Raw genomic sequence first — 15,774 nt, forward strand, 5'->3', positions numbered from 1 at the left:
TTTTAAAATCTAAGTAACTATATTGTAATAGTGCTGTAAATGAAGAAGTGCCTTTGTACAACAACACATAAAACTAAGGCAAAATGTAAATTTCTGTGACCTGTTAAGTCACATTACAAATTTAAGTTTTACATTTTGATCCAGACATTCAAAAATTGAGTATTTTGTTTCAACCGAGGCCAGCTGCAGCTACATGAAACTCTTCCGACAGAACAATGATATTCTATTAACAAGTATCGCCACTAGGCACCATCATTGTTGTTTGGACAAAGGGATATATGCTTGGAGGCACAGTGCAAGGCTATAATACTTAATTAAGTCTTTGTATCAGTGTTTACTGAGGAAGAGGAACATGACAAAATATCAGTAGAAGTGGAGATAATGGAGGCAATGGATAGTGTGAAAACTGAAAAGGAGGTGGTACTGGAAAGAATGCTTGGGTAGTTAAGTCACCTGGTCCTATATTTTGCTGTATCCTCTGAAATCCACTTCACTATCCGTAATTCCACCAATCTTTGTGTTATCCGCAAACTTAGTAATCAGTCCAGCTACATTTTCCTCCAAATCATTTATATATACTATGAACAACAGAGGCCCCAGCAGAACACCACTGGTCACAGCCCTCCATTCAGAAACACACCCTTCCACCACTACCTTATGTCTTCTATGACCTAGCCAGTTCTGTATCCATCTTGCCAGCTCACACTTATTTATATTAACCTAATCCTAACCCTAATCCCATGTGATTTCACCTTTTGCACCAGTCTGCCATGAGGGACTTTGTCAAAGGCCTTACTGAAGTCCATGTAGACAACATCTACTGCCCTACCTGCATCAGTCAGCTTCGACACTTCCACAAAAATCTCGATCAAGATAGTGAGACACGGCCTTGCCTTCACAATACCAGAGGCTCACAGAAAGGGCAGATAAGTGGCAGATGGAATTCAATATAGAGACATGTGAAGTGATGCATTTTGGAAGAAGTGATAGGAAGAAGCAATTCAGACTTAATGGCACAATTATAAAGAGTTAGCAGGACCAGAGGGACCTTGGGGTGCATCAATCTTTAAAGATTGGTGGTGCAGTGGTTAGCACTGCTGCCTCAGAGCCGAGGACCCGGGTTCGATTCCAGCCCTGGGTCACTGTCTGTGTGGCATTTGCACATTCTCCCCGTGTCTACGTGGGTCTCACCCCCACAACCCTAAGATGTGCAGGGTCGGTGGATCGCCCACACTAAATTGCATCTTAATTGGAATTATAAATTTTTTAAAAAAATCTTTGAAGATGGCAGGACACATATAAAAAAAAACATTTTGTTAAGGCATTTATGATTTTATAACAATAAACAATACAAGTACAAATGTACACATAGTTCAGTGCGTAACACATCCCTCCATCTCCCATTGTTCCCGTCTACTCTAAACACAAAAGAGCCCCCCCCCCTAACCCCACCATCCCCCCCTTATTGAATCTGCTGACAGTTTAGTTTTCTCCGAAGAAGTCGATAAACGGCTGCCACCTCCGGACGAACCCCAACGTTGATCCTCTCAGAGCGAACTTAATTTTTTCAAGTTTGAAAAACCCAGCCATGACAATAAACCAAACCCCTGATTTTGGGGGCTTCAAGTCCCTCCATGCCAATAAGATCCGTCTCCAGGCTACCAAGGAAGCAAAGTCCAAAACATCAGCCTCTCTCCTGGATCTTCCGGCAATCCGAAAATCCCCACCTCCAGACTCGGCGCTACCCTTGTTTTTAGTACGGTGGACACGACATCCGCAAATCCCTGCCGGTATCCCCTAAGCTTTTGGCATGCCCAAAACATATGGACATGGTTTGCTGGCCCTCCCGCACACCTCACACACTTGTCCTCTATCCCAAAAAACTTGCTCATCCGGGCCACCGTCATGTGTGCCCGGTGAACCACCTTGAATTGTATCAGGCTGAGCCTGGCACATAATGAGGACGTGTTGACTCTGCTCAGAGCATCCTCCCACAGACCCGCCTCTCCCTCCCCTCCCAGCTCATCTTCCCATTTATGCTTTAGCTCATCTATCTGGAGTTTCCTCCCACTCCATGAGTTCTTTATAGATATCCAAAATCTTCCCCTCCCCCACCCCCGTTTTAGAAACTACCTTGTCCTGTATCCCCTGTGGCGGTAGAAGCGGAAAGGTTGCAACCTGCCCTCGCACAAAATCCCTTATCTGCAGATATTGAAACCCATTCCCACCCAGCAATTCAAACTCCACTTCCAAATCCTCTAAACATGGAAAGCTCCGATCAATAAACAGATCCCCCAGCCTCTCAATCCCTGCTCTCTGCCACTTCCGAAACCCCCCAACTAGCCTTTTTGGGACAAACCAGTGATTGTCACAAATTGGAGCCCATACCGACGCTCCCTCCACTCCCATATGCTTCCACCACTGCCCCCAGACTCTCAGAGCCGCCACCACCACCGAGCTTGTGGTGTACCGGGCCGGCGAGAACGGCAGAGGAGCCATTACCAATACCCCCAAACTTGTGCCCTTACATGATGCCGCCTCTACTCGCTCCCATACCAACCCCACCCCCATTACCCACTTCCTGATCATGGCTATATTTGCCGCCCAGTAGTAATTACTAAAGTTCGGCTGCGCCAGCCCACCCTCGCCCCGGCTTCGCTCCAGTAGCACTTTTTTTACTCCCGGGTTTTACCCGCCCACACAAAACCAGAGATTAACCTATTCACCCGCTTAAAAAAGGCCTTTGGTATGAAAATAGGGAGGCACTGGAAAACAAACAGAAACCTCGAGAGGACCGTCATTTTTACGGTTTGGAAGGGCAGCACGGTGGCGCAGTGGTTAGCATTGCTGCCTCACGCCGCCGAGGTCCCAGGTTCGATCCCTGCTCTGGGTCACTGTCCGTGTGGAGTTTCGCCCCCACAACCCAAAGATGTGCAGGGAGGTGGATTGGACACGCTAAATTGCCCCTTAATTTGAAATAATGAATTTTTTTTTTTAATTCACGGTTTGTACCCTCCCGCCAGTGACAACGGGAGCATGGCTCACCTCCAAAAGTCCTCCTTTAGTTGTTTAACTAGCCGGGTCAAATTTAATATATGTAACTGCTCCCATCTCCGTGACACCTGAATTCTGATGGCAGGACATATTGAGACTGTGATTCGCAAAGCATTTGGGATCCTGGGCTTCATAAATATAGACATAGAGTATAAAATCAGGCAGGAACTGATTGATTTTATGCTGAACATTTTAAAAGTTCTGGTTCGGCCCCAAGAAAAGTTTTACGTCCAGCTTACGACACGACAAAGATGTGAAGGTCCTGGAGAGGGTGAAGAGGAGGTTTAGCAGAATGGATCCAGAGATGAGAGATTTTAGTCACAATGCTAGTTTGGAAAGGCAGGCCTTGTTCTCCTCGGAGCAAAGGAGATTGAAGGCAGATTGGATACGAGAGTAGGACTGGCTTCGAGAAGCTAAACAGGAAAATACTCTTTCCATTAATGGGAGACGGACTATAGGACTCAGATTTCAGATTATTGGCAAGTGATGCAGGGGGACCATGAGGAAGAACCCTTTCACCCAGCGGTTGGTAATGACCAGGAATTTGCTGCCTAGAAGCGTGATGGAAGCAGAAAGAATCAAATATTTCAAAAGGAAACTGAAGGGAATAAACTTGCAGGGCTACGAGGATCGGCAGGGGGTGGCACTGACTGGATTGTTCTGCAGAGAGTCGGCATGACCTCAATGGGCCGAATAGCCATCTCCATTGATGTAAATAACTCTCTGACTCTAATCCCGTTTGACATAAGACTGAAAAAAGGAAACTCCCTCAATTTCATTACACTGGCTTTATTATGGCAATCTTACTCTGAAAGGTCACAAATTATAGCACCATTCATGGAAATGACAAGTTGGTGGAGGATGTGGTATGTTTCTTACTTTATGAAGCATGTAAGGACAAAGCTAACATGTCACGTATGGGCACCGATGAACTAAAATAGTTTCAACAAAGAGTTCTCTCACTACACTGTGCAGGTCCAGTATCTGCTGGTGTGTGAACTCTCCACTTGTTTGGGCTTGTTTCGAAAGAAATAGGTAGAACTGCAGCACCAACAAGGTCCAGTTATTCAATGCTTTGAACGTAGGAAGGGCACTTCATAAAACAGATGCCAATCCAAAGGCAAAGCAGTTGGGGGGGGGTGGGGGGGGGGCCGGACAATGACGAAAAGCTTGGTCAAAAATAGTTTTAAGGAGAGCCTGAAAGAATGACAGTAGCTGAAAAAGGACTTGCATTTATAATAGTGCCTTTCATGGCATTTCAGCCAATTAAATACTTTTGAAATATAGACACTGTTGTAATTCAAGAAACAAAGGCAGCCAATGTACGCACAGCAAGCTCCCACAAACAACAATGTGATTTTAAGGGGAAGAGGCAGGGTTGTTTATGGAGAGATGTCCTGGGAGTAGGACTCAGGCAATAAAGGCACAGCTAACGACACTAGGGAAAATGAAAAGGGTGAGAAATAGAAGGATTGTAGTTAAATGCAAAGAAAATTTGGTCGTGGGAATAATAATAATCACTTATTATCACAAGTAGGCTTCAATGAATCGCCACATTCCGGCGCCTGTTCGGGAAAGCCGGTATGGAATTGAACCCGGGCTGCTGGCCTTGTTCTGAATATTGTAGGGATGCAGGAGCTTGCAGAGATAGGGAGGAGCAAGGCCACAAAGGGATTTAAAAACCAGCACAAAAGGTTTTAACTTGAAGCTTGGGAACCAACAGCCAGTGTAAATCAGGTTTAATAGGTGCATAGAAAGCGTGAAATCAGAATTCTGAATGAACTCAAGTTTATGTACAATGGGAAACCAACCACAAAAGTATTGGAGTGATTGAATCTGACAGGGAAAATGTGTATAGAACTGCAGCAATGGGTGAAGTGAAGGAGGGTTGAAGGTGGGCAGTGCTGTAGAGATCAAGGTAGACAGTCTTTCAGACGGCGGACAAAGCTTTGGAATCTCCGTTTTAGATTGAACAGATCATTGACGATGTAATGCTCTGGTTCAAACTCAGGCAGTGACTTAGAAGGAGGTGGAGAAAGTGATGAAGGAATGAAGTTTGTTGTGAGGGCCTAAGATGATGGGTCTGATGTTCACAATGTTGAGCTGGAGGGTTAACCAGGTCTGTCAGCATAGGCGCAGTGGAGAGATGGAGAGGGGTGAATCCTGCACACAGGTCTAAATAATACTGTGCCAACTCAGCTTAAAGGCCTTTCAGGTTCCTACTTTCTCAGGTTCAATATAGTCAGTTCATTCGGTTAAGCTTTATCACAGGAACTTATCATGCAGCAATCATATTTTTTAAAAAAATTATTTGCAGAATGTGGGTATCGTGCTTAGACCAGCATTTATTGCTCATCCCTAGTTGCCCACCAGAAGGTGGTGGAGAGCTGTCTTCTTGAACCACTGCAGCCCCTGAGTTGCAGGTACACCTACAGTGCTGTTAGGAAGGGAGTTCCAGCATGTTGCCCCAGTGACATGTTGCTCCTCTTGCTCCATGTGGGAAGCCAGGAACATTCCCAGTGCCCGGGACCAGCATGTATGCAGGAAGTGTCTCTAACTACAGCTCCTGGAAGCCCGGGTTTCGCAGCTGAAGCGGCAGCTGGCGGCACTGTGTGGCATCCGCAAAGTGGAGAGTGCCACGGATAGCACATAGAGAGGTTGTCACACCGCAGGCCCAAATTCCACAGGTAGGAAGGGAATGGGTGACCAACAGGCAGAGCAAGAGAGCCAGGCAGGCAGTGCAGGAATGTTCTGTGACCCTTCCCCAACAAAACAGATAACCGCTTTAAATACTGTTGAGGGACCTCTTAGGGGAAAGCAGCAACAGCCGAATTCATTGCACCATGTTGGTTGTTCTGCATAGGGGAGGAGTAAAAAGTGTGACAGTGCAATAGTTATAGGGGATCCAATTGTAAGGGGAATAGATAGACGTTTCTGTGGCTGCAAAAGAGACTCCAGGATGGTATGTTGCCTCCCTGGTGCTAGGGTCAAGGTTGTCTCGGAGCGGTTACAGGACACTCTGGAGGGGGAGAGTGAACAGCCAGTGGTGATGGTACATATCGGTACCAATGAAGTAGGTTAAAAAAAGGGATGCAGTCCTAAAAGCAGAATATATGGAGTTAGAGAGAAAGTTGAGACCTTAAAGGTAATGATCCCAGGGTCACTACCAGTGCCAGTCAGAGTAGAAATAGCAGAATGATTCAGATGAATACACGGCTGAAGAAATAGTGTGAAGGGGAAGTGGGAGCATTCGCGATAAAGCGGATGAACTAATCGCACAAATAGAGGTAAACGAGTATGATCTGATCTGGATCGTGGAGACATGGTTGCAGGGTGACCAAGGATGGGAACTGAATGTCATGGGGTATTCAGTATTTAGGAAGGACAGACAAAAAGGAAAAAACGGTGGAGTGGTAGTGCTGGTGAAAGAGGAAATTAATCGCAGTAGTGAGGAAGAATATTCGCACCGACAATGTGGAATCTGTATGGGTAGAGCAGAGAAACCCCAAGGGCAAAAAATGTTAGTGGGCATCGTTTATAGGCCCCAAAACTGTAGTGGTGGTGTGGGGAATGGCATTAAACAGATAATTAGAGAAGCAGGCGATAAAGGAACATCTGTAATTATGGGTGATTTTAATCTGCAAATAGATTAGGCAAATCAAATTAGCCACAATCGCGTACAGGAGGAATTCCTGGAGAGTACACGGGATGGTTTTCTGGACCAAAATGTTGAAGAACCAGCGAGAGAATCATAGAATCATAGAATTTACAGTGCAGAAGGAGGCCATTCAGCCCATCGAGTCTGCACCGGCTCTTGGAAAGAGCATCCTACCCAAGCCCACACCACCCTATCCCCATAACCCAGTAACCTCACTCAACCAACACTAAGGGCAATTCTGGACACCAAGGCAATTCTGGACACCAAGGACAATTTAGCATGGCCAATCCACCTAACAAAAGTAACAGGTCATCCTCGACTGGGTACTGTGTAATGAGAATAGAATCATTGGCAATTTAGTTGTGTGAGACCCCTTGGGGATGAGCGGTCGTAATATGATAGAATTTCTCATCAAGATGGAGAGTGAAGCAGTTGATTCTGAGACTAGGGTTCAGAATCTTAATAAAGGAAACCACAATGATATGAGGTGCGAGTTGGCTACGAGTGATTGGGGACAGGGATGACAGTGGATAGGCAATGGAAAACATTCAAGGAGCATATGGGAAACTGCAACACTTGTTCATTCCTGTCTGGCACAAAAGTAAAGTGGGAAATTTGAATGTACGCTAGCGGGGGACATAAAAACTGACGGTAAAAGTTTCTATAGGCAGATAAAGAGAAAAAGATTAATAACAGGGGAATTCAGAATAGGGAACAAAGAAATGGCTGAGGAACTAAATTTGTACTTTACTTCTGTCTTCACATTGGAAGACATGAATAATGTACCGGAGGTTCTGAGAAACAGAAGTTTCAGTGAGGAGCTGAAGGAAATTAGTGTTAGCAAAGAAATGGTTTTGGGGAAATTAATGGGATTGAAGACAGACAAAACTCCAGGGCCTGATAATCTCCCTCCCAGAGTACTTAAGGAAGTGGCCCTAGAAAAAGTAGATCCATTGGTGGTCCTTTTCCAAAATTCTTTGGACTCTGGAATGGTTCCTACAGATTGGAGGGTAGCTAATATAACCCTGCTATTCAAAAAAGGAGGTAGAGAGAAAACAGGGAACTATAGACCACTGAGGCTAACGTCGGTAATAGGGAAGTTGCTAGAGTCCATTATCAAGTATTTCATAGCACAGCATTTGAAAAGCAGTGCGTAATCAGACAAAGTCAGCATGGACATACGAAAGAGAAATTGTGCTTGACAAATCTACTGGAATTCTTTGAAGATGTAACTCTTAGAGTTGACCAGGGAGAATCAGTGGACGTGGTTTATTTAGACTTTCAGAAGCCTTTCGACAAGGCCTCACATAGCAGATTACTATGTAAAGTTAAAGCACATGGGATTACAGGTAGTGTCTGAAGATGGATAGAAAGTTGGTGTCAGGGGAGTGTCCCTTTAAGAAATGTTTTGTCTTATCACACGGCTTCAGTGATGTCATTGTGTGGGTGGGGCTGGGCTGTGGCTCTGAGTTTTACTTTCGTTTTGGTTGGGGGCTGTTTTGTGGCTCTGAGCTTTTTTGCTTTCGTTTTGACATTTGGCTGCTGGATTCAGAAAAGAGGTCTTGTCCCGTCTCTCTCCCTCTCTCTGCATTTTAAAAGCTGCTTCCAGATTACTTGATAATTTGAAAAGAAATAATTTAAAAAAAAATTCAAACCTGCTGTTTTGGAAAGGACACGAGCATCTAAACCAGGTCTTGAGTGCCGTGTGCTGGGTCACACCTTTGAAAAGGGTTTTCTAGTTTATGGGATCTTGTTATTCAATTGGAACAGTTTAAGGGGGGGAAATTTATTAAGGGTTATATATAGAGTACTGTAGCTGTGTGGGGTCTTTATGTTTATAGTTGGTAAAAAATGCCTACTGTGTGTGTTTATAAAAATGTTAACTAAATTTGTAGAATAAACTTTGTTTTTGATTAAAAGTGCTGAAGGCCTCTGTTGAATAACTCCTGAAAGGCAGGTCCTTGTGCTCATCGTAACCAAAATCAATAAACAGTTGTAGGTCAGGTGAACTCCATGATATACTTTGGTAGTTTCTAAACCCTGGCCCACAACACTGGTTAGCAAACAGGAAGCAAAAAGTTGGAATTAATGGGTCTTTTTCTGATTGACAGGCAGTGACTGTTGGGGTGCCGCAGGGACCCCAACATTTTGGATGATAGAACTAAATGTATTATCTCCATATTTGCAGATGATACAAAGTTGGGTGGGAGGGTGAGCTGTGAGGAGGATGCAGAGATGCTTCAGCGGGATTTGGACAGGCTGAGTGAGTGGACAAATGCACAGCAGATGCAGTATAATGTGGATAAAAGTAGGAAGGCAAATTATTACTTGAATGGGTGTCAATTAAGAGAGGTGGACACTCAGCGAGGCCTTGGTGTCCTCGTGCATCAGCCGCTGAAGGTAAGTATGCAGGTACAGCAGGTGGTAAAGAAGGCAAATAAGACCATAAGGCATAGGAGCAGAATTAGGCCACTCATCCAATCGAGTCTGCTCCGCCATTCAATCAAGGCTGACATTTTCTCATCCCCATTCTCCTGCCTTCCCCCATAACCCCTATTCCCCTTATGGTGTGCTGGCCTTTATAGCGAGAGCATTCGAGTGCAGGAACAAGGATGTCTTGCTGCAATTATTTAAGGCCTTGGTAAGGCCACACCTGGAATGTTTTATTTTCTCCTTATATGAGGAAGGATGTTCTTGCGCTAGAGGGAGTGCAGTAAAGGTTTACCAGACTGCTTCCTGGGATGATGAGATTGACATATGAGGATGAGTCGGTTAGGATGGTATTCGCTGGAGTTCAGAAGAATGAGAGGGGGGAGAGAAACCTATAAAATTCTAACAGGACTAAAGAGAGTAGATGCAAGAAAGATGTTCCAGAAGGTGGGGGTGTCCAGAGCCAGGGGTCACAGCTGTGGATATGGGGTGGACAATTTAGGACAGAGATGAGAACTTTTTTCAGCCAGAGAATGGTGAGCCTGTGGAATACGTCACCACAGGAAGTAGCTGAGGCCAAAACATTGTGGCCGGTATTCTCCGGGCCTCCGCCCCGCAATCGCGCTCGGCGCGGAGAATGGGCGTCAGACCCGTGATCGAGTCCGACGCTGGTCCCCAAAGAATCGGCGCCAGTCGGGGCCACTGAGAGAGGTCCCCGCGGCGATTCTCTGCCGACAACTGGCCGCATTCGTGGCCATCCTGGTGGGGGGCGGGAGGGAACCATCATCGGCAGGGGGGCGGGGGGGCCTCCAGGACAGCCAGGCTCGCGATCGGGGCCATCGATCAGCGGGCGCGCACGATCTCGGGGGGGGGGGGGCCTATACCGTCGGGGCCGGCCCACGGTGTGGGTCAGCCATGTCGCGTGGGGCCGGCGCTGCAGGACCCTCGGCCGGAGGTGCAGGACCCCGTATCGGCAGCCGGAGCTGCGAGGAGCACACTGGGCCCCTGCTAGCCCCCTGCAAAACAGAAAATCACTCTGGACTTTCTCCAAGAAAGTCCAGAGTGATTCGCACTCGTTTTTTCGCGGGCGTGGGGACATAGCCCCATTATCAGAGAATTCCACCCTGTATGTTTTCAAGAAGCAGTTAAATACAGCACTAGGGGTGAAGGGGATCAAAGAATATGGGGGGGGGGCGGGAGGAGAGTGGTGAGGTAGGTGGGATTAGGCTATTAAATTGGATGATCAGCCATGATCGTAATGAATGGCGGAGCGGGCTCGAAGGGCCAAATGGCCTCTTCTTGCTCCTTTTTTCTATGTTTCTAAGTCAGGGCGGTGAGTGACGTGGAGGGGAACCTCCAGGTGGTGGGGTTCCCAAGTATCTACTGCTACTGTCTTTCTAGATGGTAGTGGTTGTGGGCTTGCAAGGTGAAACAATACCATGGGCTGGATTCTCCATAATTGGGACTATGTCCCCACGCCGGCGTCAGAACGGTGGAGCTTCACACCAGAAAAACTGGCACGCAAGGGACACGAATTCCCAGCCCTGCAGGGGGCTACCAGGGGCCCGGCGTATATCTAGCAGCTTTTGTTGCAGATACGGTCCCCCGAACTTCCAGGTCGGAGGCCGCGGATGTGCATGGAGGCGGCCTCCAGCAGCCGCGCCGTGCTCCATGGCGGACTCAGACCGCGGAGCTGGACCTATAAAGGAAACCCCCAATCGGCCGCGCGCCCGACCCTCAACACCTGCACAAGCATTTACCGGCCTCCTACAAGGCCCGCCCCCCCCTCCAGTCGGCCCACCCACGACCAGGACCGAGTCCGCAGCTGCCCACGCGAGTATCCCGACCGGCAGGATTAGTTCCACGCCTTTTTGAGTTCAGCTGGTCGGGGGCAGAGAAAGGCGGAGCGAGCCTCTGGCAATGGCCCCAGGTAGGTCCCAGACGGCGGCGCGTATTCTGGCTCGGGGCCCGCAGAATCGGGGAACCTGCACCAGTCCCGATTCCTTGCGGGAAAATGGATTCTCTGCCCTCGCACCAACTGTGATTTTGACGTCGGGGTGCGGAGAATCCAGCCCTATGTATATATTTGTGTAAAATAGGGGCTGGTTTAGTACAGTGGGTTAAACAGTTGGCTCGCACTGCAGAACAAGGCAGCAGCGTGGGTTCAATTCCCGTACCAGCCTCCCCGAACAGGCGCCCGAATGTGGCGACTAGGTGCATTTCACAGTAACTTCATTGAAGCCTACTTGTGACAATAAGCAATTATTAAAAGTCGATCTCGTGTATTTTGGCATAAAGATTTTTTATTTTTATGTACTACATGTAAGTGTCAACACTAGATTTTCAGGAATCAAAGTCCACAAATTTCAGAACCAAAGGATACTCTCGCAGAATATAATGTTTCAATTTTTTTGTAGATGTGTAAATACTAATGAAATTAAGTGCTGGTAAATAAATGCTTAAAACATTTATACGTTTAAGTTTTTAAAATTAATTTTAATTAAAGACATTCGGTGAATAATAATTACTATGAATTCTTAAGTGTTGTTGGTTTTTAGCTTGTTCCATTGTGAAAGTCTTTTTTGCGTTTCACTTAGACCCAAATCAAGTACAACTGTCAATCCCTTGAAAATATTACCTGTGTGAGAATTGGCTCCATTGCTCTTGGTCTTACAATGTGACCAATGCACGAGTATCGACAGTATTTTATACAACACCATCACTGCCCAGTAAAACCAGTAATTATCAAGATATGATACATGCAAACTGTTCACTGCTTATCTACACAGTATAGACTATTGTACTGACACCAACAAGGTACAATGATAAAGCTTCTGTTGTGATGGGCTCATTTAAGTTGAAATTATTTTAAATAATAATACGCTTCAGGTGGTCATTTGAGCAATAATATAGTGATAGGAATTATTTTAAGTACAGAAAATACAATCAATAACTGTTTTTCAAAGTAAGTAAATTATTGCTATAGTTGTGGCTACGGTCTCGCTTATATAAGATGCCGGTATTTCAATTTTATTTCTCTACCGGAAAAATCACTTCAAATGCCATCAGTCTGGTCACATTGTACTGCTACAGATACCATGACAGTGTAAAATCAATCATGGCTAAGTGTGTTTCTCAGAAATGGATGTGTAATTATTGTATTCATGTCTCTATAAAATTACTGAGCTTTAAACGGGGGGGGGGGGGAAAGAATCTACCCAAAACGACAGCTGCTGGGAATACTGTGACATTCATCTACCCTCCTACAGCAACCTAGAAAAGTATTGCATGAATTGGTTCACTGGTGTGGCTTTAATTTTATCTGTGTGGCAAGATAGAGACAATACAACGGGGCAAAATTACATTTGTTTTCATTCAATGAAAATACGAATGCCAATGTATGAACTTGCACTGTGATCTGTAGCTGGAATTAGACACATGAAAGTCCATACACCTTCTTTGCTTCAGTCAGTTTTCTACATTCTTACTCCTTGTAGATTACCTGATATCAGCTTCTGACACTTCAGACAAGGCCATAGACTCCAGGACTGTCTTCCGAGGTAGTATGGGCTGAAGTTAGAAACAGGAAAGGAGAGGTCACCCTGTTGGGAGTTTTTTATAGGCCTCCTAATAGTTCTAGGGATGTAGAGGAAAGGATGGCGAAGATGATTCTGGATAAGAGCGAAAGTAACAGGGTAGTTATTATGGGAGACTTTAACTTTCCAAATATTGACTGGAAAAGATATAGTTCGAGTACAATAGATGGGTCGTTTTTTGTACAGTGTGTGCAGGAGGGTTTCCTGAAACAATATGTTGATAGGCCAACAAGAGGCGAGGCCACGTTGGATTTGGTTTTGGGTAATGAACCAGGCCAGGTGTTGGATTTGGAGGTAGGAGAGCACTTTGGGGACAGTGACCACAATTCGGTGCCGTTTACGTTAATGATGGAAAGGGATAAGTATACACCGCAGGGCAAGAGTTATAGCTGGGGGAAGGGCAATTATGATGCCATTAGACGTGACTTGGGGGGGATAAGGTGGAGAAGTAGGCTGCAAGTGTTGGGCACACTGGATAAGTGGGGCTTGTTCAAGGATCAGCTACTGCATGTTCTTGATAAGTATGTACCGGTCAGGCAGGGAGGAAGGCGTCAAGCGAGGGAACCGTGGTTTACCAAGGAAGTGGAATCTCTTGTTAAGAGGAAGAAGGAGGCCTATGTGAAGATGAGGTGTGAAGTTTCAGTTGGGGCGATGGATAGTTACAAGGTAGCGAGGAAAGATCTAAAGAGAGAGCTAAGACGAGCAAGGAGGGGACATGAGAAGTATTTGGCAGGAAGGATCAAGGAAAACCCAAAAGCTTTCTATAGGTATGTCAGGAATAAGCGAATGACTAGGGAAAGAGTAGGACCAGTCAAGGACAGGGATGGGAAATTGTGTGTGGAGTCTGAAGAGATAGGCGAGATACTAAATGAATATTTTTCTTCAGTATTCACTCAGGAAAAAGATAATGTTGTGGAGGAGAATGCTGAGCCCCAGGCTAATAGAATAGATGGCATTGAGGTACGTAGGGAAGAGGTGTTGGCAATTCTGGACAGGCTGAAAATAGATAAGTCCCCAGGACCTGATGGGATTTATCCTAGGATTCTCTGGGAGGCCAGGGAAGAGATTGCTGGACCTTTGGCTTTGATTTTTATGTCATCATTGGCTACAGGAATAGTGCCAGAGGACTGGAGGATAGCAAATGTGGTCCCTTTGTTCAAAAAGGGGAGCAGAGACAACCCCGGCAACTATAGACCGGTGAGCCTCACGTCTGTAGTGGGTAAAGTCTTGGAGGGGATTATAAGAGACAAGATTTATAATCATCTAAATAGGAATAATATGATCAGGGATAGTCAGCATGGCTTTGTGAAGGGTAGGTCATGCCTCACAAACCTTATTGAGTTCTTTGAAAAGGTGACTGAACAGGTAGATGAGGGTAGAGCAGTTGATGTGGTGTATATGGATTTCAGCAAAGCGTTTGATAAGGTTCCCCACGGTAGGCTATTGCAGAAAATACGGAGGCTGGGGATTGAGGGTGATTTAGAGATGTGGATCAGAAATTGGCTAGCTGAAAGAAGACAGAGGGTGGTGGTTGATGGGAACTGTTCAGAATGGAGTTCAGTCACAAGTGGAGTACCACAAGGATCTGTTCTGGGGCCGTTGCTGTTTGTCATTTTTATCAATGACCTAGAGGAAGGCGCAGAAGGGTGGGTGAGTAAATTTGCAGACGATACTAAAGTCGGTGGTGTTGTCGATAGTGTGGAAGGATGTAGCAGGTTACAGAGGGATATAGATAAGCTGCAGAGCTGGGCTGAGAGGTGGCAAATGGAGTTTACTGTAGAGAAGTATGAGGTGATTCACTTTGGAAGGAATAACAGGAATGCGGAATATTTGGCTAATGGTAAAGTTCTTGAAAGTGTGGATGAGCAGAGGGATCTAGGTGTCCATGTACATAGATCCCTGAAAGTTGCCACCCAGGTTGATAGGGTTGTGAAGAAGGCCTATGGAGTGTTGGCCTTTATTGGTAGAGGGATTGAGTTCCGGAGTCGGGAGGTCATGTTGCAGCTGTACAGAACTCTGGTACGGCCGCATTTGGAGTATTGCGTACAGTTCTGGTCACCGCATTATAGGAAGGACGTGGAGGCTTTGGAGCGGGTGCAGAGGAGATTTACCAGGATGTTGCCTGGTATGGAGGGAAAATCTTATGAGGAAAGGCTGATGGACTTGAGGTTGTTTTCGTTGGAGAGAAGAAGGTTGAGAGGAGACTTAATAGAGGCATACAAAATGATCAGGGGGTTGGATAGTGAGAGCCTTCTCCCGTGGATGGAAATGGCTGGCACGAGGAGACATAACTTTAAACTGAGGGGTAATAGATATAGGACAGAGGTCAGAGGTAGGTTCTTTACACAAAGAGCAGTGAGGCTGTGGAATGCCCTACCTGCTACAGTAGTGAACTCGCCAACATTGAGGGCATTTAAAAGTTTATTGGATAAACATATGGATGATAATGGCATAGTGTAGGTTAGGTGGCTTTTGTTTCGGTGCAACATCGTGGGCCGAAGGGCCTGTACTGCGCTGTATTGTTCTATGTTCTATGTCAATATATTCGCTGTCAGTAGGAAGAGTGGGAAGTGGGTATGAAATTATAACCTACAGGTTATACAGGTTGTACAGTATCACTTCTTCCTTCACTTGAAATTGAGCACACAGTTTCTGTCTGGCATGGTTTGGGTGAGAATGAACAAAACCACATAGCGTGGTAATGCAGCGTTCTGAAGTATTAACCTGCTTGTCAGATGAGCTTCACCTCTGAATTCCCCTTTAGGTCACCATTTCTCAAAGTCAACTTCATCACAGGAACAGATGAACAATCAGGTGAGAAAATCAATAATTTTATTAATCTCCTCAGAAATTATGTCTGTGAATTTCCTCAGAGTTGCTCCTGCTCGGCCAGCTTGACTGTGCCAGTGGAGTGGGAGCATCTCCAAGGAATTTCCTGGTGTCTATGGTCAGAGGGCTGGGGACAATATTCGGATCTCCTCTCGGTCCATGAAAGTTATGATACAGTCGACAATGAAAGACTCTTAAGCAATTTCT

At 45.8% G+C, this 15,774-nt stretch overlaps 1 protein-coding gene across 1 annotated transcript in view; it reads right to left on the reverse strand.

The window, feature by feature from the left end:
• sbno2b (strawberry notch homolog 2b) overlaps positions 1–15,774 on the reverse strand; it is a 313,687-nt gene that overhangs the window by 183,924 nt on the left and 113,989 nt on the right. The gene's annotated exons all lie outside the window — the stretch shown is intronic.

The sequence above is a fragment of the Scyliorhinus torazame genome, chromosome 18, assembly GCF_047496885.1.
Source record: "Scyliorhinus torazame isolate Kashiwa2021f chromosome 18, sScyTor2.1, whole genome shotgun sequence".
Lineage (NCBI taxonomy): Eukaryota > Metazoa > Chordata > Chondrichthyes > Carcharhiniformes > Scyliorhinidae > Scyliorhinus > Scyliorhinus torazame.